Source organism: Bos indicus, chromosome 4 (assembly GCF_029378745.1).
Source record: "Bos indicus isolate NIAB-ARS_2022 breed Sahiwal x Tharparkar chromosome 4, NIAB-ARS_B.indTharparkar_mat_pri_1.0, whole genome shotgun sequence".
NCBI classification, from domain to species: Eukaryota; Metazoa; Chordata; class Mammalia; order Artiodactyla; family Bovidae; genus Bos; species Bos indicus.
This window is the reverse complement of record NC_091763.1, coordinates 38,540,611-38,563,015: the sequence shown is the minus strand read 5'-3', so window position 1 is coordinate 38,563,015 and position 22,405 is coordinate 38,540,611. Positions and strand designations below refer to the sequence as shown.

The 22,405-nt window shown below is 39.3% G+C and overlaps 1 protein-coding gene across 8 annotated transcripts in view; it reads right to left on the bottom strand.

Annotated features, from left to right (window-relative positions):
* Positions 1-22,405, bottom strand: part of CACNA2D1 (calcium voltage-gated channel auxiliary subunit alpha2delta 1) — a 520,469-nt gene that overhangs the window by 437,958 nt on the left and 60,106 nt on the right. The window lies entirely within an intron of this gene.

Here is a 22,405-nt window from a genome sequence, read left to right as displayed (position 1 = left end):
TGCATCATGTTTAAGTCAAACACCCACAAAAAAAAACTGCGCAGTTTCCACTGGAGCTAATCCATTACTCAAATTTTGTCAAGGAAATTCTGGATTACTATGCAAAACTACCAGGCTCCATTCCTAATAAAAATTGATCCTTTTTTAATTGGGTCATGTAGTCAGTTTCTTTTGCCAAAACCTAACATTCCAGTTATTGATTAAAGCTTCAGAGCTGCTTTGGAAGGTATCAGATCCTCCTTTTCATTTAGATCAGGATTGCTATACTAGACCAAGGCTGTGGCCATCTGTCAGATTCAGCTATTCATATTGGCTTGTCTCAGTCCAGAGCTTATCTACAGTTACTGCAACCAGTATGACTCTTAGGGAGTTTGGCAAAATTGTCAAGAATGTAGGCAAAAGAATCCAAGTGAGGGAATATTTTTGCTTTCTTTCCACTGCTTGAAATATTTTTCTCCATCCTCCTGAATGGGATCTCACCCTCTCAGTCTGTCCTACCTAAAAGAAGGATTTCATAATCTTACTGCTTCATACTTGAAATAATGATTCTCCAGTGACTACTATTAGTAATAATCAGCAATCACTATGGTTTAAAGGGCAAGGATTCTTTAACAGAAAAGATCTCTCTCTCTCTGTTGCACTCTCTGCTCTTTGCCACATGATTATCTGACTTCAGACTACATCCTTCTCCTTCTCTTCCTGATTCTAAGAATGTGGATGGAAAAGAAAGCAGAAGCCCCCTCTGTGGATCAAGCTTTCTTTTTCTGTCGTGCTTCAACTCTCACTGTTTCTACAAGTACTCAAGCATAATGGGCTCGAATTTTAGATACACAGAGGTTATTTACAGCTAAGTCATTAGCTCCAAACATTGCATGAGGCTATCAATCACTTTGTGAGCACCCACGATAGTACTTTTGCCCATGAATTATGTGCCTTTATAAGAAACTTCTCTGAAAAGGCAAAAAAAAAAAAAAAGTCTGGCAGAAATTCATGCATTTCTAGATCTTTTTTTGTACAACCACTGAGTAAGACCAAAATACTTTTTTCTAAGTCCCAACATGGTAACATCCAAACTCCACTAGGTGGCAAACAGGACTGACCTTCCTACCTTCTATCATTAAATAAGGCAACTGTAACTATTAACAGGTCATATCAATCTGGTTCCAACATAAGATTGAAGAAAATCATTAAACATGTACTTAACATTTAAAAAAGAAAAGAAAACCACTGATGTTATCTAACTCAGTTCCTCTTCCAAACATAGGTAACCTGAGTATATTAAACTATGACTTCATCTTCTTATTTGGAAGTTCAAAGTTCTGAAGAGCTAAGATTCGATTCCCTGCCATGTACAGCCAGTGAGATCATAAGCAGGACAAATAATCTTGAGTGTTTATTTTTCTCACCTGTAAGATGGAGTTATTTACCCATACTTTTCTTTCAGGGATGTTGTAAGGATTTTAAAAAATGACAGATTAAAGGGATTTAAAAGTATTTAATATACAAGTTCTCAATAAAGAGCAATTATTATAATTGTATTAAAGATGATTAATGACAAGTTCACTTTGAGTTTTGAAACCATATTCTGCCACCCTGTAACTTTCACTCAGTAGCCTAAATTTCTGATGCTTTCATTATATCTACTTCTGTCATGAAATCTTTTGTTTAAAAAACACCAAATTATTAGAATAATATTCCCTGCTACTTGAGCACCCTAGTCTCCTTGAAAATAATCTGTCAATCAGCTTATTAAATAAAATTTCAACTTTGAGACCTGAAGCCAACATACAAACTGTCATCTGACCAGGATAGAGTTTTGGGTCTCAGTAGGGATGATATGTTTTGCTTATAATCAGCTGGTTACTGGTGCTGCTGGAGTGTGTCTGTGTCATGTATGTTAAACTCAGGTGCTGCACCTAAGCCAGTTCTTCTCCACTCTACACTACAGACAGTAAACTTACACTAAGAATTTTTATTTTACTTGTGAAACTATTTTTTTTTAATGAGAGTGAAAGAGAAGACCAGGGAAAGTGGTACTATTTTTTAGTGATCTGTACCAGTTACTTTTTATTCAGTTTCTCAAAGTGTTTTCTCCAACCATTTGCTTTATAATAAATTAGATGCCTTTAAAAATTACATATTTGTTGTACATATACAAAGGAATATTACTGAGCCATTAAAAAGAATGAAATAATGCCATTTGCAGCAACATGGATGGACCTTGGGATGATCATAATTCATGAAGTAAGAGAAAGACAAGTAGCACATGATGTCACACATATGTGGAGCCAAACAACCAAATACAAATGAAGTTATTTACAAAACAGAAATAGGCCCAAAGACATAGAAAACAAAACTTTGGGTTACCGGGGGAGAAGAGTTGTGGCGGGGGGCGGGGATAAACTGGGAGTTTGCCATTGGCATGTACACACTACTATATTTAAGACAGATAACCAACAAGGACCTACCACATAGCACAGAGATCTCTGCTCAATATTCTTTAACAACCTAAATGAGAAAGGAATTTGAAAAAGAATAGATAGATACACGTATATGTAACACTGAGTCACACAGCTGAACACCTGAAACTAACACAACATTGTTTTAACTGAAAAAAAAAATGTTACATGCTTCCATTATTTATCAAGATAGTTTTTAAAATGTTTTCCTAGGGAGAAGTAAATATATAATAACTTTATGAGAAAAATGGTTTTTGAATTATACTTCCATGGATTCCTTTGGCCCCTGCTCTGAAATTCATTACTTAGCAAGGCATGGAGCTGGACCAGCAAATGTGTAATTGTTTTTTAATTTTATTTTATATTGGAGTGTAGTTAGTTGATTAATATAAAATAAAACTTTAAAAAATTAAACATTTGCTGGTCCAGCCCTATGCCTGCTGAATAGTGAATTTCAGAGCATGAGTCAAAAGAATCCATGGAAGCATAATACACAAACCATTTTTTCTCATAAAGTTATTAAATATTTACTTCTCCCTAGAAAAACATTTCAAAGACAATCTTGATAAATTAATAGTAACATATAACATTTTTACCATTTAAAATTCATAAAGTACTTTATCATACTCTTAATTACCTTTATAACAACTGTATAAACTGATTTTACCAAAAAAAATGATGCTTTTGTAATTTATTTACATTTATCTGAATTTCTCTCAAAATCGCATTTGGGAAAATATGTGTTAAGTATTTATATTGTCTTCAGACACATTAAAATATTATTGACTACTCAGAAACTGGTCTGGAGTTTCACACATAATATATCCAGTGAATTGCTCATCACCTCTTTGAAAATATAAAAGTAATGCATGGTATGGAAAGTTAAAAAATTAAAAGCAAATGTTTCCTATCATTCCCTACCCAGTTTTTTCCATGGAAGTACAATTATTTTCTCCAGTTTCTCTTTATATGCCTCGTTTTGGTCATGTTCAGAACTTGAAATAATCTGTTTTCACTTCCATTTCTTGATTTTTCAGCTGTAGGAAGTACCACTCACTCTTGCGATGAGCTATATAGAAATCAGCTCACATGTATACCTTTCCTCTCCTCCACCATAAACCCGTCTATCTTTTTCTCTCCCCTCTTCCAACTTTTGCCATAATGTGACTTGTAACTTTTCCACTATTTTCATTTTAACAATTAAATAATACCCTAATTAGTATTATTATTATTGGCACTGGAGAGATGGCTTGGGATTTAAGGATTAGCACATCCATTGATAGAAAGACAGATGCGGTTAAAGAACAAGATCCTACTGTATAGCACAGGGAACTATATTCAATATCGTGTGACAAACCACAATAGAAAAAATATGGAAAAGAATGTGTGTCTATGTATGAATAACTGATCACTTTGCTGCACAGTAGAATTTAACATAACATCGGAAATCAACTATATCTCAAAAAAATAAGTGTTAAAAAAAAAACTCTATTGGACTATCCATAGGCTTTAGGCAATATTACTCAGACCTTAAGTATTAGAAGTAAAAATATTAGTACCACGCCACATCCCTCCATCACCTAACCCCCACTCATAACCCAGATTCTCTCCATTACAGAATTACTTTTAAATTGTCAGCATTTATTACATTTACATTCTGTTCTCTAACTGTAATTGTCTTCCATTACATTACCCAAGAAACAGAATGCTTCCATTTGGCATTACAGCATGGTTCACCTTAAATCTCAAATACAAATAAAATATTTAAATAGAAAAAATTAAATAAAATTAAAATTTAAAAAAATTAGTTTTATGAGTAATGAGAAAGGTATAAGTCACCTCATATCTCAGAGCCACTTGCACCTTCAAAGAGGTACTGCATTCTGCCTGTGGAATGTGTATCTTTATAAATAAACTCACTTTGACTTATAAAAAAAAAAGGTATCAGTCAAATAGGTCTACAACTCTAGCTTGTGCTTTCTGATAACTCATAATATCAACTTTGTGTCAACAGTTTCTATGTATCAGAAATTAAAAAAAAACAAACAAACATAACTCCATCAGTTCAGTCGCTCAGTCGTGTCCGACTCAGTCGTGTCTGACTCTTTGCAACCCCATGAATCGCAGCACGCCAGGCCTCCCTGTCCATCACCAACTCCTGGAGTTCATTCAGACTCATGTCCATCGAGTCGGTGATGCCATCCAGCCATCTCATACTCTGTCGTCCCCTTCTCCTCCTGCCCCCCAATCCCTCCCAGCATCAGAGTCTTTTCCAATGAGTCAACTCTTCGCATACGGTGGCCAAAGTACTGGAGTTTCAGCTTTAGCATCATTCCTTCCAAAGAACACCCAGGGCTGATCTCCTTCAGAATGGACTGGTTGGATCTCCTTGCAGTCCAAGGGACTCTCAAGAGTCTTCTCCAACACCACAGTTCAAAAGCATCAATTCTTCGGTGCTCAGCCTTCTTCACAGTCCAACTCTCACATCCATACATGACCACAGGAAAAACCACAGCCTTGACTAGACGAACCTTTGTTGGCAAAGTAATGTCTCTGCTTTTGAATATGCTATCTAGGTTGGTCATAACTTTCCTTCCAAGGAGTAAGAGTTTTTTAATTTCATGGCTGCAGTCACCATCTGCAGTGATTTTGGAGCCCAAAAAAATAAAGTCTGACACTGTTTCCACTGTTTCCCCAAGATGGGACCAGATGCCATGATCTTCGTTTTCTGAGTGTTGAGCTTTAAGCCAACTTTTTCCCTCTCCACTTTCACTTTCATCAAGAGGCTTTTCAGTTCCTCTTCACCTTCTGCCTTAAGGGTGGTGTCATCTGCATATCTGAGATTATTGATATTTCTCCTGGCAATCTTGATTCCAGCTTGTGTTTCTTCCAGCCCAGTGTTTCTCATGATGTACTCTGCATATAAGTTAAATAAACAGGGTGACAATATACAGCCTTGACTGCATGGTTATTGGTTATTTCAAGAATTGTTGTCATTCAATCACTAAACTGTGTCTGACTCTGCAACCCCATGGACTGCAGCATGTGAGGCTTCCCTGTCCTTCACTATCTCCCAGAGTTTGCTCAAATTCATGTCGATTTGTGTCAGTGATGTCATCCAACCATCTCATCCTCTCTCACTCCCTTCTCCTCTTGCTTTCCATCTTTCCCAGCACCAGGGTATTTCCAATGAGTTAGCTCACCCATCAGGTAGCCAAAGTACTGGATTTTCAGCTCTAGCATCAGTTCTTCACAATGAATATTCAGGATTCATTTCCTTTAGGATTGACAGGTTTGATCTGCTTACTGTTCAAGTGATGCTCAAGAGCCTTCTCCAGCATCATATTTTGAAAGCAACAATTCTGCGGCACTCAGCCTTCTTCATGGTCCAACTCTCACATCTGTACGTGACTACTGGAAAAACCATAGCTTTGACTATAGGGACCTTTGTTGGCAAAGTGATGTCTCTACTTTTTAATACACTGTCTAGGTTTGTCATAGCTTATCTTCCAAGCAGCAAGCATCTTTTAATTTCCTGGCTGCAGTCACCATCTGCAGTGATTTTGGAGCCCAAGAAATAAATCAGTCACACTTTCCACTTTTTCTCTATCTATTGGCCATTAAGTCATGGGACCGGATGCCATGACCTTAGTTTCCTGAATGTTGAGTTTTAAGCCAGGTTTTTCACCCTCTTCTTTCACTTCATCAAGAGGCTCTTTAGTTCCTCTTAGCTTTCTGCTATTAGACTGGCATTATCTACATATCTGAGGTTGTTAATATTTCTCCCTGCAATTATGATTCCAGTTTGTGCTTCATCCAGCCCGGCATTTTGCATGATATAGTCTGCATATAAGTTAAAAAGCAGGGGTGGCAATATACAACCTTGAAGTACTCCTTTCCCAATTTGGAACCAGTCCATTGTTCCATGTCTGGTTCTAACTGTTGCTTCTTGACCTGTATACAGGTTTCTTCGGAGACAGGTAAGGTGGTTTTGTATTCCCATCTCTAAGAATTTTCTACAGTTTGTTGTGATCCACAACAGTGAACACAGTCAAAGGTTTTAGCATAGTCAATGAAGCAGATGTTTTTGGGAATTCCCTTGCTTTTTCTATGCTCCAAGGGTGTTGGCAATTTGATCTCCAGTTCCTCTGCCTTTTCTGAATCCAGCTTCTGAAAGTACATCTGGAAGTTCTCAGTTCACGTACCGTTGAAGCCTATCTTGAAGGATTTTGAACATTACCTTACTAGCATGTGGGTCTTCCCTGATGGCTTGTGAATTTTGACAGACTACATAATACCCTGTGGTTTACATATTGCACTCAAACTATCCACACCTCTTATTCATATTTACTCTTTTCCTGTCTTTAACTTTGTATTATTTTCATATTTTACCATATTGTTTTATATTCTTGTATTTCTATAAATACAAAACATTAATAGATATAATTTTTTCCAAATAGATTTATTTTGCCCATATCACAAAAGAGAAATATTTAATCAAACCATACACTGGGGAGAGACATAAACTAACTTGAAGAATGCATCCTCTCAATAAAGATACTTTGAAGGCCACAGTAACAGCAATAGTCTAAATTGAAGCTGAGTTGTATACGTACAGAGTTCTAGAAAGAAGGAAGATATATATGATGAATAGCCCCATATAGGATTCACTTAAATGTAAGGAAATTTTCTGACTTTCAGATGACCAGAGTTTTGTCTTTCATCTCTTAAATGCACTAGAAGTTGAGTGAAAGGAAAACAGAAGCAACTGGTCCTTATAGGCATTCTCATCCCGGAACCCTCCTCTGTCAAGTGGGTGATTTAGACCCTAAAGTGTTCCTTTGTTTTCTTTGTCTGAAGTCATTCCCAGATTAGCTTGAGACTTGCGTGCACATGTTTCCCAGCAGTGATTCTGGGCTATCCCATTCACTTCTGACCTGCACCTGCTCTTTTCAAGTGTTGCACCAAGAGTGCCTGAGGCCTAAACAGAGGCGTGCTGGCCCATTCACTGAGACTATTCAGCGAAATGTTAGGGGAGGGGCAGTGGGCGGGATGGTGGCCCTCCACAGAAGAAAGGAAAGTGACCCCTTAAATCAGAAAATGACCTTCTATTTGTCATTGGTTGTCTAAGTAATGTAAGGGAACCACCTCCTCTATAATACGCTTTGTGATACCGTAAATGTTACATGGCCTAAAATGGGGCTTCTGAAAAGATTAGATGAATTATTGGTATTTAAAACTAATCAAGTGACATGCTTAGATATACAGAAAAAATACAAAATCTATTATATAACTGGCATTCATAAATATTTACTATGTTTGTTCCAAAAATAAAACAGTAAGTGTATCTAAGACTTTTCTGCCTGAAAACATATAATGGTATTACGAGATACGAAGACGACTTAGGTCTCCCACTATTTAACTGCATTTATTAAAATGGTACTCTGATTCCTTCCAAATCATCAGTTCCAGAGTGGCAGAAGAAAGATTCACACTGATAGTTTACCTAGTAGTGTAAAAGTCAGTAGAGATTGAGAAATAAACCATTAGGGATATTTACACATTTGTCACTTCGAATAAAGTTTTGATTAGAAAATAGATCATAATTGATACTAGGGACTTTTCCTCCACTAGAGTTTACAGAACTTGTGCTGCAGCTTCTTTTAATGAGATTTTTGGGCCATTGATCTATTCCAAAACAGAAGAATTAGCCCTAAGGCTAAACTATTCCATCCCAAGGATGTTTGTAGGCAAGACAGCCAGCTAGAACTCTGACACTCTGAACTAAAAACTACTTCCCATTCAATTATTCATATTCAGCCCTCGTTGGGAAGAGAAAACAATAAGGAGAAATAGAGCAGCAAATACAAGAAGGAAGGAAGAGGATTTATAATAGGCATGCAGGAAAGAAGCATCACAGAAGAAAGGTGGTACTGAAACAAGGGACATACACAATGTCCTCAGAAATTCTAACAAAAATAGCATCCTGGGTCTTCATACATTCAAACTAAATTAGTAGCAAATATGTATGAAAAATTCAAAGAAATGCTGAATGAGCCGAGGCTTCCAGAGTAGGAACAAGCACAGTATTTATATTGCTTTCTGTTTTTCACCTGAACTCGACTCTTTCTGCACACGTCATTTTTACATATTTGAAAAACAAAATGATTTACTTAAAACTAAAGAAGCCAAAAGCAGCTTCTGGAAAAATTTGCAAGTCTATATGAAATACATACTTACCATGCATAGCCAAGTGAGTCCTGAAAATATGAAATAAAATATACAGAAAAAGTATATAGCTCCTTTTCAGTTAGAGTATACACTTGAATCTCTCATTTCTCAAGTTTCACTTAACAAAAGCACTAGGAAATTAATGCAGCAATTAAAGAAAAATCAGGGTCATTGCTGTTGTTTTCAATTTCAATGGTGTGGACTAAATTGTGAAGCCCTAATCCTTAATGTGACTGACTGAATTTGGAAATGGGATCTTTGGAAAATAATTCAGGTTGGATGAGATCATGCAGGTAGAGCCTTAATGATGGAATTAAAGGCTTTACAAGAGGAAGAGAGAAATGTTCCCTCCTTGCCATGTGAAGACACAGCAAAAAGGTTGCAAAGCTGGAAGAGGGTTCTTACCGAGAACCAAATCTGCCATCACCCTGATCTTGAACTTCTCAGTCTCTACAACCATGAGGAAAAAAAGTCTGTTGTTTACACCCAATCTATGGTACTTTGTTATAGCAGCCCAAGCAGACTAACACAATTAGTTGTAAAATATTTTGAGAAAAAAAAAATAGATGACTGACAGTCAAACTGAAAAAAGAAAGAAAGAAAAAATACTTTTGCCCTAGAAAGAATTATATTTTATGGTATGAAATAAATGCTGCATTCAAATACTCAAGATAAAAGAAATGTAAAGTTATTTGTTCAGTTCAGTTCAGTTCAGTCACTCAGTCATATCTGACTCTTTGTGACCCCATGAATCGTAGCACGCCAGGCCTCCCTGTCCATCACCAACTCCCAGAGCTCACCCAAACTCGTGTGCATCAAGTCGGTGATGCCATCCAGCCATCTCATCCTCTGTCGTCCCCTTCTCCTCCTGCCCCCAATCCCTCCCAGCATCAGGGTGTTTTCCAATGAGTCAACACTTTGCATGAGATGGCCAAAGTATTGGAGTTTCAGCCTCATAAGTTATTTGTTAGCCTTATATATAAATGATAAAAATGCCTGGCTAGTTGAGGAAGAGATTTTTCATATAACCTGAAATCAGTAAAAGTTAACATCGAAATCAACAGAAAGTAAGTATATTTCACTACTAAAAAAAAAAAGCAAAGATGGACTTGTTTTCAACTGCAAGACACAAGGGAAAATGGGGCATGATGTAAGAATCAATTAATGCATGTAGATGGAACATAAATCACATTACTGCACTGAAATGCTCCTGCATCCTTATCCTCTACTGAAACACTGGGCTTTGCAAATCTTTCTCTTCTGCCTGCATTATTAGCTTCCTCCTCCTCTTTTCAACATCTACAAAACTTCGCTATTTCTCAAGACAACAAATCAAAGAACTGCCTGCCTGCCCTCTGGATCGCAAGCTCCCTGAGGCACAGAATCACATTTTGTTTAACTTGTCCTTTGCTGTGTTTCCCTTTCCACTCCCGCTGCTGCTGCCCAAAGAGCTGGAGAGTGTCTTCTCTCCCACTGCTGGAAAAGGGAAGATAGTTTAGAATGTCAAACTGGAATGGGCAAAAACCTACTATAAGAGGATTATTAAATCTTTGAAGAAAGGCAGAGAAAGAGATCACAAAAAAAAAAAAAAAGAAAGAAAGAAAATTGCAGGCCAGTTTTCACTGATGAACATCAATGCAAAATCCTCAACAAAATACTGGCAAACTGAACCCAACAATACATTAAAAGGATCATACACCATGATCAAGTGAGATTTATCCCAGAGATGCAAGGATTTTTCAATATCCATAAAACAATCAGTGGGATACACCACATCAACAAATTGAAGAATAAAAAACTATATGATCATCTCAATAGATGCCTGAAAAGCTTTTGACAAAATTCAAATCATAAACACCCATTTATAATAAAAACTCTACAGAAAATGGGCAGAGTACCCAGTGTGCTGTGCTCAGTTGCTCAGTTCTATCCAGTCTTTGCAGCCCCATGGACTGCAGCCCTCCAGGCTTCTGTGTCCATGGAATTTTCCAGGCATGAATACTGGAGTGGGTGGCCATTTCTTTTTCCACCAGATATTCCTGATGCAGGGATTGAATGCATGTCTCCTGCATTGGCAGGTGGATCCTTTACCACTGAGCCATGTGGGAAACCCAGAGGGAACATACCTCAACATAATAAAGGCCATGTATAACAAACCCACAGCTAACATCACACTCCACAGTGAAAAGCTGAAAGTATCTCCTCTAAGATCAGGAATAAGAAAAGGATGTCCACTCTCACCACTCTTATTCAACATAGTCTGGAAGCCCTAGCCACGGCAATCAGAGAAATAGAGAAAGGACTTTTCCAAATTTATTTCTTCCAAAGTGCCTATGTGTCCCCCACTGATGTTCACAGTGAGTAAATGAGCAAAAAACCTGATGGTGAAATAATTTTTTTGTGTGTAGGACATCTGGTTCAAATGGGCTTTACAAACTGAGATGGGAAACTACTGCTTTTATGATAAAATATATGCTCATTTTCCAAAGAATATTCTTATAAATTCTGGAACATTACAGAAAGATACCACCTATACTGGATATACTTTCTGACTTTTTATTTAAGTTTGTTTTTCATTATATAACATTAACTACATGCTGGCATTTATATTTAGGTTTAGAATTACCAACACATTTAGAAATAAGTGAGCTAAGATTTTTTCAGGCAATTTCAAAATATTTTTGGTTCATGGAATGACTATGTATCCTTGAAATCTTTTGCAAACTCCCCTAGAGACCACTTGCTACCATTAAGTAAGCGGCAGGTTCTGCTTGTTTAAATGGCAATGATCATAGCAATAAACACATTCAGCAAAGGTAAAAAATTTCTATAGTATTGAATATCCCTCTGTTTTAATGAACCAGGTTCCCATTTCTTATTTTGTGCCTTATTCTCCAGTGGAAACTTTTATATCAAATGCAACTGTACACGATGAGAAAGAGAAAAATACATAAGACAATACGTTAGAGATACCTTTCCACATGAGACTGAGGGAAGAAATTAGTTCCTGTTTCAAACTACATTTTAACATAATAAAAACCTTTTGAAGCCAAGGGAGTATCCATTGAGAACCAGTATTTAGCAGAAATATACATGCAGGTATGAAGAATGAAATAAAATATACCACTACACCTATTCAAAGCCTCTAAATCCACTACTGTTTCAGTGTAAAAACATACTATGTTAACTGGGCTTTTAACAATGAATTTAAAATTATTATAAAGCAATTAGATTAGTACCCTCTACACACACACACATACAGTGTATAAAGTGGAAGTAACTTAAAAGTATTTATCAGGTGGTTAAAGATTAATGTGGCAATTAATTATTACACTTGAAGATATTTCTTTGAAAAAATATATCATTTGCAATGGCCACATGTCTTTTATAAATCATTAAATGCCCCTACTATGAGGGCTAGTATAGGAATCCACAGTGAGCCCTTCCCCAGACTTTTTTTTTTTGTATAATAAACAACCATAAGAAGTAATACTAATGAAGAACAAAATTTTTTGTGAAATAACCCTTGGATACAAGCATATAAGCACTCTCATCCTTCAAATTTTAAATCATTCTTTGTTCCAATCTGTTAGCATGAGTTCATGTGCCCAGCATGCAGTGAGGCCAAATACACCAAAACCTTGGAGTTTGGCGCAGAGAAAGATTTACTTCAGGGCCATTCAAGGAGACTAGCAAGCAACCTCCTCCTCAACACCAAATCAAAAATCTAAAGAAGTTATTTTTTTAAAAAAAACAGAAAAAGGAGGACTAAAAAGTCCTGAATTCCCCAAAGGGTTTTGGTAAAGTATTTTTAAAGCCAGATGAGGGAAACGGGTCTCAGAGTTAAGCAATCAGTTCATGTACAATTCTCTGACTGGCTGATGGTGCAGTAATAGAATGGAGTCACAGGAGTTAACATTATCAGTCCTTAGGCTCTGGAAAGCCTGGAAGTATGGTCACCAAAATTTGGTGGGAGGGGTTTCATATCTGTAAAACAACTCATGAAATGTGCCTCAAATCTATCTATCTAGGTAGATACTTCAGAGGCACTAAAGCAGAGGATATGGCGGAAGCCTCACAGGGTCCTGCTCAGTAACACATCCCACCTTAAACAGCATTTTCTGGAACATTATCCTCTTTGTGAAACTGAAGATCAATGCTAGATCAATGAAGAACAGATCTGAGTAAAAAACACACATTTTTAGTAATATTGTTAGTTTGTTCTGCATTGCCAAATTTAATTAATGTTTCTACATATTCACAAATGTTTTCTCATGCTCAGAAGTGCAGAGGATGGCAAATCTCATTTATGAAGTTACAATGTATTGATACAATAATCCAACAATGAAAATTACCATGAAAATATTAGTTTTCACATTGCAAATGAAATTTTCTGAGCTATGAATTAAATTTTCTGAACTATTTAGATAATCAAAAGGAAAAATTTTAATCAACACCTGACTTTCCCATAATATATCACATATGTTTCATTGCAAAATACCTGAGAACACAGTATGAATGCTTCTGCTCTTTTCTTAGCTAAATGCAAATAAGTAGCAAAGAAAATTAAAATACATTAGAATACCATAAAGCAGAGTTATCTTCCCTTTACAGGAAACAGAGAAGTATTGATTTTCTGCCTACAAATTCACTTTCAGTCTATGAATTAGCAAATATTCTAGAAGTTTCATTATACCGTGTTAGGTAGTTAGAACAGGAAAAAGGAGTCCAAAATGGCAGTGGCTAAAAGACAAAGTAAGGAAAGAGCCCACAAAAATAGAACAAAGGAAGGTCCGAGGACCTGAGTGAGAACCTCAGGTGAAACAGCCCCCCATGGCTAGCCCAATTTACATAGGGCAGGCTCAGGGGGAGGAGAAAAACATGTAAAAAGAGGAGACAAAATTGAGCCTGGGGCCTCTCTTCTCTTCATGTCTTTTGGGTCAGCCCGCCCTCATGCCTCGAGGATGTATTTTCCTTTGCTTGCCAAATAAAACTAAGCTGTAACACTCTTCCGTGCTGCTGCTGCTGCTAAGTCACTTCAGCCGTGTCTAACTCTGTGCGACCCCATAGACAGCAGCCCACCAGGCTCCCCCGTCCCTGGGATTCTCCAGGCAAGAACACTGGAGTGGGTTGCCATTGCCTTCTCCAATGCATGAAAGTGAAAAGTAAAAGTGAAGTCACTCAGTCATGTCCAACTCTTCGCTACCCCATGGACTGCAGCCCACCAGGCTCCTCCATCCATGGGATCTTCCAGGCAAGAGTACTGGAGTGGGTTGCCATTGCCTTCTCCAAACGCTCTTCCGTCTGTTGCCTCAAATTTTTGCTGCCGCAAGACAGACAGAGGAAATTTACACACTCCCCTGACATATATGGTGCCGTTTCTCAGATTTAACCTGGCTGAAACAACCTCAGCTTGGCCACTGAGAGGTGGAGGCCAAGCACAGCAGAAGCCCAACTTGGCGAAAGTTCCCACAGTGGAAGCCAAACATGAAGAAAACTCAGCGCGGTAGAAGTGACAAGAAGCCCAGCATGCAAGAACCCAGCAAAAACAAACTCAGCAGAAAGCTCATGCAGCTCAGTCTCAGATTCCAGAAGACCTCCAGTTGGAGTAGGAAATCCTCCCTCCTATGGCTGGAAGGACATATGGCTAACAAAATCTTAATTTCTTTACAATCTCTCATTTCTTGTTTCCTCGAATCCCCTGGGAACAGGCGAGTGGCAGTGGGTGCTCCAGGGTGTCCTGAAGGCTCTACTATCTGCTGTGCCTTAGTAGCCGTTGCCAAGGTGTGGGGGTTCTTCCTTCCTTAATCTTCTTTGTGCCAAGGATCAGGCCAATAAAAACTGTGAGCACAGGTCAGGTATTTAGCAGATTTTCCAGCAGGTTATGAAGGAGATTCCTCAGCACATTTTTCCTACTGCTTTTTCCTCCCTCCTTTCAGCTCCTCTCTCCATCTATGCCACTGTTTGACTGGGGAGGTCATCAGCTTTCCATTTCTGAAAGTTGTGTTTGAAACCGTTTACCTAAGATTGGGACTCAAATCCTCATGGCAGGGACTCTGTGCTATGCTTAGTCACTCATTCATGTTCAACTGGGATTTGAGCCCTGCCAAAACCCAGAGTGCCTGGTTTCAGGACCTAATCAATCTCAGGTTTTGATGTCTCATTGAAAAAGCTCAGTGAGAAACAGAGCAATAGGTAGGAGGTAGATTTGCTCAGATTTAGGGAGAAGCACGCTCCACAGGGTGTGGGCCATCACAGAGGGCAAGTGCAGAGGCCATGGAATATAGTGTAGTTAGTTTTCCTGAACTGGGTGATTTCATATGCTAATGAGCTGGAGGATCATTCCAACAATTGGGGAATCACCCACTCCTCAAGACTTTTGACAGTGCCTTGGAACTGTCCTGACACCTCTAGGTGTGTCATTTAGCTTGTAGATTGAGGATCAAGGTTTAGTTGAATTTGACTTGTCTTCTTAGACCCATTTGATTTTAATCAGTTTATGTTATGCCCTTGGGCTATGTTATTCTTTCGAAAGTTGTGACCCGCCCCCTTCCCTCCAGTTTCATGCTCTTTTCCTGAGCCCGGTCTGGGCCAACAATGTTGCCTCTACAATCTTCTGGAGGGACAACCAGAAAACAGCTGGCCCTTGGGAAGGAAATACTGCATAATATTCAATCCCTCTAGATATTCAGGCCTTCATTTTCCATGTTTCCGACAACATGTGCAACAACAGCATCTCAGTGAACCCGCTAGGTCTGGTGATAGGCACACAAGCCTGCTAGAACTCCGTCTGTTGCTGGCATCCCTTCAAGGGCAAATAGGCTTCCAGGGGTAATGTTGGCCACTTTGGGAGTTAGCCCTGCAGGCGGTTTGGGCCCAAATCCTTACCACCCTTCTCCTAAAGTTACAAACATACCCCTGGATCAAATCTCCACTCCATTTTTATGGAACATCCGGTCTGTTGCCTCTTATCAATTTGTTCTTAAGCCACTTACTAACTCCTACAACCAGGACCCTGCCCCCTTGTAGGCAACATTGCTCCACATCACCTATTATTAAAATATTCCTAATGCCCCTAACAGAACCAAATCACCCACTCCTTTGTCATTACTTCTGTTATTACCTAAAGTGGGTCTATGACAATGAAATGTTTACCACTGAAAACACCCTAAGCTGTTCTTATGAAAGACTAGGGGAGGAAGTCAGTGACTTACATTCCCTCAGAGCAATAAGAGGATAAGGCTTATGGGTGTTTCACCAGGTTCCAAGTCTCAGGGCACAGATATGGATTGCTTTACATCAAGTTATCTATTCACATCTGCAGTGGACGTGACATTGTACAGGAGACAGGGATCAAGATCATCCCCATGGAAAAGAAATGCAAAAAAGCAAAATGGCTGTCTGGGGAGGCCGATATTTGGCAAAACTAATACAATTATGTAAAGTTTAAAAATAAAATAAAATTAAAAAAAAAAAAAGAAAAGCAAAGGAGAAAAGGAAAGATATAAGCATCTGAATGCAGAGTTCGAAAGAATAGCAAGAAGAGATAAGAAAGCCTTCCTCAGCGATCAAGGCAAAGAAATAGAGGAAAACAACAGAATGGGAAAGACTAGGGATCTCTTCAAGAAAATTAGAGACACCAATGGAACATCTGATGCAAAGATGGGCTTGATAAAGGACAGAAATGGTATGGACCTAACAGAAGCAGAAGATATTAAGAAGAGGTGGCAAGAATACACAGAAGAACTGTACAGAAAAGATCTTCATGACCCAGATAATCATGATGGTATGATCACTGACCTAGAGCCAGACATCCCAGAATGTGAAGTCAAGTGGGCCTTACAAAGCATCACTACGAACAAAGCTAGTGGAGGTGATGGAATTCCAGTTGAGCTATTTCAAGTCCTGAAAGATGATGCTGTGAAAGTGCTGCACTCAATCAATATGCCAGCAAATCTGGAAAACTCAGCAGTGGCCAAAGGACTGGAAAAGGTCGGTTTTCATTCCAATCCCAAAGAAAGGCAATGCCAAAAAATGCTCAAACTACAGCACAATTGCACTCATCTCACACGCTAATAAAGTAATGCTCAAAATTCTCCAAGCCAGGCTTCAGCAATACGTGAACCGTGAACTTCCAGATGTTCAAGCTGATTTTAGAAAAGGCAGAGGAACCAGAGACCAAATTGCCAACATCTGCTGGATCATCAAAAAAGCAACAGAGTTCCAGAAAAACATCTATTTCTGCTTTATTGACTATGCCAAAGCCTTTGACTGTGTGGATCACAATAAACTGTGGAAAATTCTTCAAGAGATGGGAACACCAGACCACCTGATCTGCCTCTTGAGAAATCTGTATGCAGTTCAGGAAGCAATAGTTAGAACTGGACAGGGAACAACAGACTGGTTCGAAATAGGAAAAGGAGTACGTCAAGGCTGTATATTGTCACCCTGCTTATTTAACTTACATGCAGAGTACATCATGAGAAACGCTGGACTGGAAGAAACACAAGCTGGAATCAAGATTGCTGGGAGAAATATCAATAACCTCAGATATGCAGATGACACCATCCTTATGGCAGAAAGTGAAGAGGAACTCAAAAGCCTCTTGATGAAAGTGAAAGTGGAGAGTGAAAAAGTTAGTTTAAAGCTCAACATTCCGAAAATGAAGATCATGGCATCCAGTCCCATCACTTCATGGCAAATAGATGGGGAAACAGTAGAAACAGTGTCAAACTTTATTTTTCTGGGCTCCAAAATCACTACAGATGGTGACTGCAGCTATGAAATTAAAAAACTCTTACTCCTTGGAAGGAAAGTTATGACCAACCTAGATAGCATATTCAAAAGCAGAGACATTACTTTGCCAACAAAGGTTCATCTAGTCAAGACTATGGTTTTTCCTGTGGTCATGTATGGATGTGAGAGTTGGACTGTGAAGAAGGCTGAGCACCGAAGAATTGATGCTTTTGAACTGTGGTGTTGGAGAAGACTCTTGAGAGTCCCTTGGACTGCAAGGAGATCCAACCAGTCCATTCTAAAGGAGATCAGCCCTGGGATTTCTTTTGAAGGAATGATGCTAAAGCTGAAACTCCAGTACTTTGGCCACCTCATGCGAAGAGCTGACTCATTGGAAAAGACTCTGATGCTGGGAGGGATTGGGGGCAGGAGGAGAAGGGGACGACAGAGGATGAGATGGCTGGATGGCATCACTGACTCGATGAATGTGAGTCTCAGTGAACTCCGGGAGTTGGTAATGGACAGGGAGGCCTGGCGTGCTGCGATTCATGGGGTCTCAAAGAGTCGGACACAACTGAGCAACTGAACTGAACTGAACTGAACTCCTACCCAGCATTGGTCACACTGGATACCTTGGGGATGCCCAACTCCAGTCTGGGAGTCCCAGGAGGTCGACATGCCTCGACCTGCCCAGGGACCCAATTCTCAGGAGGCTTACCTGCCTCGACCTGCCCAGGGAGTCGATCTTTAGGAGACTGTCATACCTCAGCCTGCCTGTGGATCTGCACCCTGACCTAGGAATGCCTGGCTCTCAGGTTGCAACACTATTGGGTAGAACAAGCTTCAGAAAGACTCACCCCTAAGGTGTCCATCCATAAAAACAGAAGGACTATTAGTTTTTTTCTTTTTCCCTTTCCTCCCTGTCATCACTGTCTTTCACATGGTAAATAACCAATCCACTTCCAGACAGATGCCCTTGAGATGCATCCTTGATAACTGGAAGCTGTTTGATCCTCTAACTCTAAGGAGAAGTCGCTTAAAATTCTTTTGTACCACTGTGTGGCCATGGTGCCCTCTGGCTGACAAGGAACACTGGCCTGAGGATGGAAATTTAAATTACAATACAATCCTGCAGCTAGATCTATTCTGCAAAAGACAAGGGAATGGACAGAGACCCCCCGTGTTCAAATTTTCTTCCGGCTAAGAGATATGAAGGAACTCTGTCTTAAGTATGGGTTTGTTATATGCCCTAAAAGTGAGCCTACTGGGCAAATGGTATTAGGCACAGACAACCAAGAGAAGGAAGCCCCCCTGAAGTCTCACCTCCCATGGCTCCCAAGTTGCCTGGTGCTCCTTCCTTGTATCCAAATGTGCCTCCATATCTGGGAGCACCCCCTCCACAAAAGCCAACTCAAATTTGTCCATTAGTAGAAACTGGGAGAATTCGGACCAACCCGGGTCCTTAAGCCTTTCTCCCTCTTAGAACTAAAGACCTGGGAAGCTATATGGATGACCCAGGCAAATATATAGATATATTCCAACACATTACCTTGGCCTTTGACTTGACTTGGAAGGACATCATGGTCATATTTAGTCAAACTTTATCTGACCCTGAGCATGCTAGTATCTTAAAGAGAGCAAGAAGGTATGCTACAGGGCTTCACATGTCAAGCGATAAATACCCAGTAGGAAAAACTGCGGACCCCTCCTTAGATCCTAATTGGAATTATAATGACCCTGAGCACATCTGGGAAAGGGATCATTTTCTGATCTGTGTAAAGGACTATAAGCAGCCTAGCAAAAAGTAATAAGCTATGCCCGGGGCTCAGCAATAACTCAGGAGCCCAACGAGAACCCCATTACCTTTCTGGAAAGGCTAAAAGAGGCCCTCCAAAAGTTTACCAATCTGGACTTAGACTCTTATAAGGGATAGGTGATTTTAAAGGATAAATTCCTGTTCTAATGTGAATCAGACATCAGGATAAAGTTACAATAGCTATAGCAGCAGGACCCTGCTGCCTCTTTAAATGAGATGGTCCAGACAGCAACCAATACCTTTTATAACAAAGAACAGGAGAGGGAGGCCAAGGCCCAGGAAAGGGAGAGAAGGAAAGAGATAAGGCATGCCCAGATGCTGGTTGCCCTCCAGGGAAGCCCTATGGCAAACCCTGGGTCCTTGAACAACAAGGCTTGAGGCAAATGCCTAATCTGTGGACAGGTGGGACATTGGGCCAATGAGTGTCTAAACCGTGACAAGTTTCCTAAAACGGCTTGCTACAAAGGCCATCAATTGGGACATTGGGCGGCACTCTGCCCTGGGGACCCAAGAGTCTCAAGGTCAAGCGCCAAGCCTTCCCTCACAATGGTTCAACGGGACTGAAGCAGCCCACTCCAGCCAGCCCACCTGTCACAAATAACCATCATGGGGCTGGAGCCAAGGGTGCAACTGGATGTGGCAGGTAGGTCTGAGAATTTCTTGGTTGACACAGGGGCTACCTACTCTGTCCTGACCTCCATACTCTGGAGCCTTCTCCTCCCAAACCTGTACCAATTTGGGTGCTACAAGGAAAACAATTACAAAAAGATTCACCCAAGCACTTCTTTGTTGCTGGGATGGACAAATCTTTTCCCACCAGTTTCTGGTGGCCCCTGAGAGTCCTATTCCCTCATTGGGAAGAGATCTTTCCCTGCCTTCAAAATCCTGCAGCTATTACAGTCCTGATAGAAGATGTGTGAAAATTCTTTTGGGGGCAAAATAACTATTTTTACCAGCCACCAAGTGAAACAACTCCTGAATGGGAGAGGCCATTTAATGGATGTCTGATCAGAGAATCCTCAAGCATCAAACAGTACGGATGGAAAATCCAGGCCTACAAAACAAGAAAACTACAGGCCAATATTAGTGATGAACACAGATGCAAAAATCCTTAACAAAATTCTAGCAAACAGAATCCAACAACACATTAAAGAGATCATACATTATGACCAAGTAGGCTTTATCCCAAGGATGCAAGGATTCTTCAATATTCGCAAATCAATGTGATACACCACATTAACAAATTGAAATACAAAAACCATATGATTATCTCAATAAATGCAGAGAAAGCCTTTGACCAAATTCAACATCCATTTATGATAAAAACCCTCCAGAAAGCAGGCATAGAAGGAACATACCTCAAAATAATAAAAGCCATATATGACAAACCCACAGCAAACATTATCTTCAATGGTGAAAAATTGAAAATATTTCCCCTAAAGTCAGGAACAAGACAAGGGTGCCCACTCTCACCACTACTATTCAACCTAGTTTTGGAAGTTTAAGCCACAGCAATAAGAAAGAAAAAGAAAAGGAATCCAGATTGGAAAAGAAGAGGTAAAACTCTCACTGTTTGCAGATGACATGATCCTCTACATAGAAAACACTAAAGACAACACCAGAAAATTACTAGAGCTAATCAATGAACATAGTAAAGATGCAGGATATAAAAGTAACACACAGAAATCCCTTGCATTCCTATACACTAACAATGAGAAAACAGAAAGAGAAATTAAGGAAACTACTCCATTCACCATTGCAATGAAAAGAATAAAATACTTAAGAATAAATCTACCTAAAGAAATAAAAGACCTATATATAGAAAACTATAAACACTGATAAAAGAAATCAAAGAGGACACTAATAGATGGAGAAATATACCATGTTCATGGATCGGAAGAATCAATATAGTGAAAATGAGTATACTACCCAAAGCAATCTATAGATTCAATGCAATTCCTATGAAGCTACCAATGGTATTTTTCACAGAACTAGAACAAATAATTTCACAATTTGTATGGAAATACAAAAAACCTCGAATAGCCAAAAAAAATCTTGAGAAAGAAGAATGGAACTGGAGGAATCAACCTGCCTGACCTCAGGCTCTACTACAAAGCTATAGTCATCAAGACAGTATGGTACTGGCACAAAGACAGAAATATAGATCAATGGAATAAAATAGAAAGCCAAGAGATAAATCCACACACCTATGGACACCTTATCGTTGACAAAGGAGGCAAGAATATAAAATGGAGAAAAGATAATCTCTTCAACAAGTGGTACTGGGAAAACTGGTCAACCATTTGTAAAAGAATGAAACTAGAACCCTTTCTAACACCATACACAAAAATAAACTCAAAATGGATTAAAGATCTAAATGTAAGACCAGAAACTATAAAACTCCTAGAGGAGAACATAGGCAAAACACTCTATGACATAAAACACAGCAGGATCCTCCATGACCCACCTCCCAGAGAAATGGAAATAAAAGCAAAAATAAATAATGGGACCTAATTAAACTTAAAAGCTTTTGCACAATGAAGGAAACTATAACCAAGGTGAAAAGACAGCCTTTAGAATGGGAGAAAATAATAGCAAATGAAGCAATTGACAAAGAATTAATCTCAAAAATATACAAGGAACTCCTGCAGCTCAATTCCAGAAAAATAAACGACCCAATCAAAATATGGGCCAAAGAACTAAACAGACATTTCTCCAAAGAAGACATACAGATGGCCAACAAACACATGAAAAGATGCTCAACATCACTCATTATCAGAGAAATGCAAATCAAAATCACAATGAGGTACCATCTCATGACAGTCAGAATGGCTGCTGTCAAAAAGTCTACAAACAATAAATGCTGGAGAGGGTGTGGAGAAAAGGGGACACTCTTACACTGTTGGTGGGAATGCAAACTAGTACAGCCATTATGGATAATAGTGTGGAGATCGCTTAAAAAACTGGACATAGAACTGCTATACAACCCAGCAATCCCACTGCTGGGCATACACACTGAGGAAACCAGAATTGAAAGAGCCATGGGTACCCCAATGTTCATCGCAGCACTGTTTACAATAGCTAGGACATGGAAGCAACCTAGATGTCCACTGGCAGATGAATGGATAAGAAAGCTGGGGTACATATACACAATGGAATATTA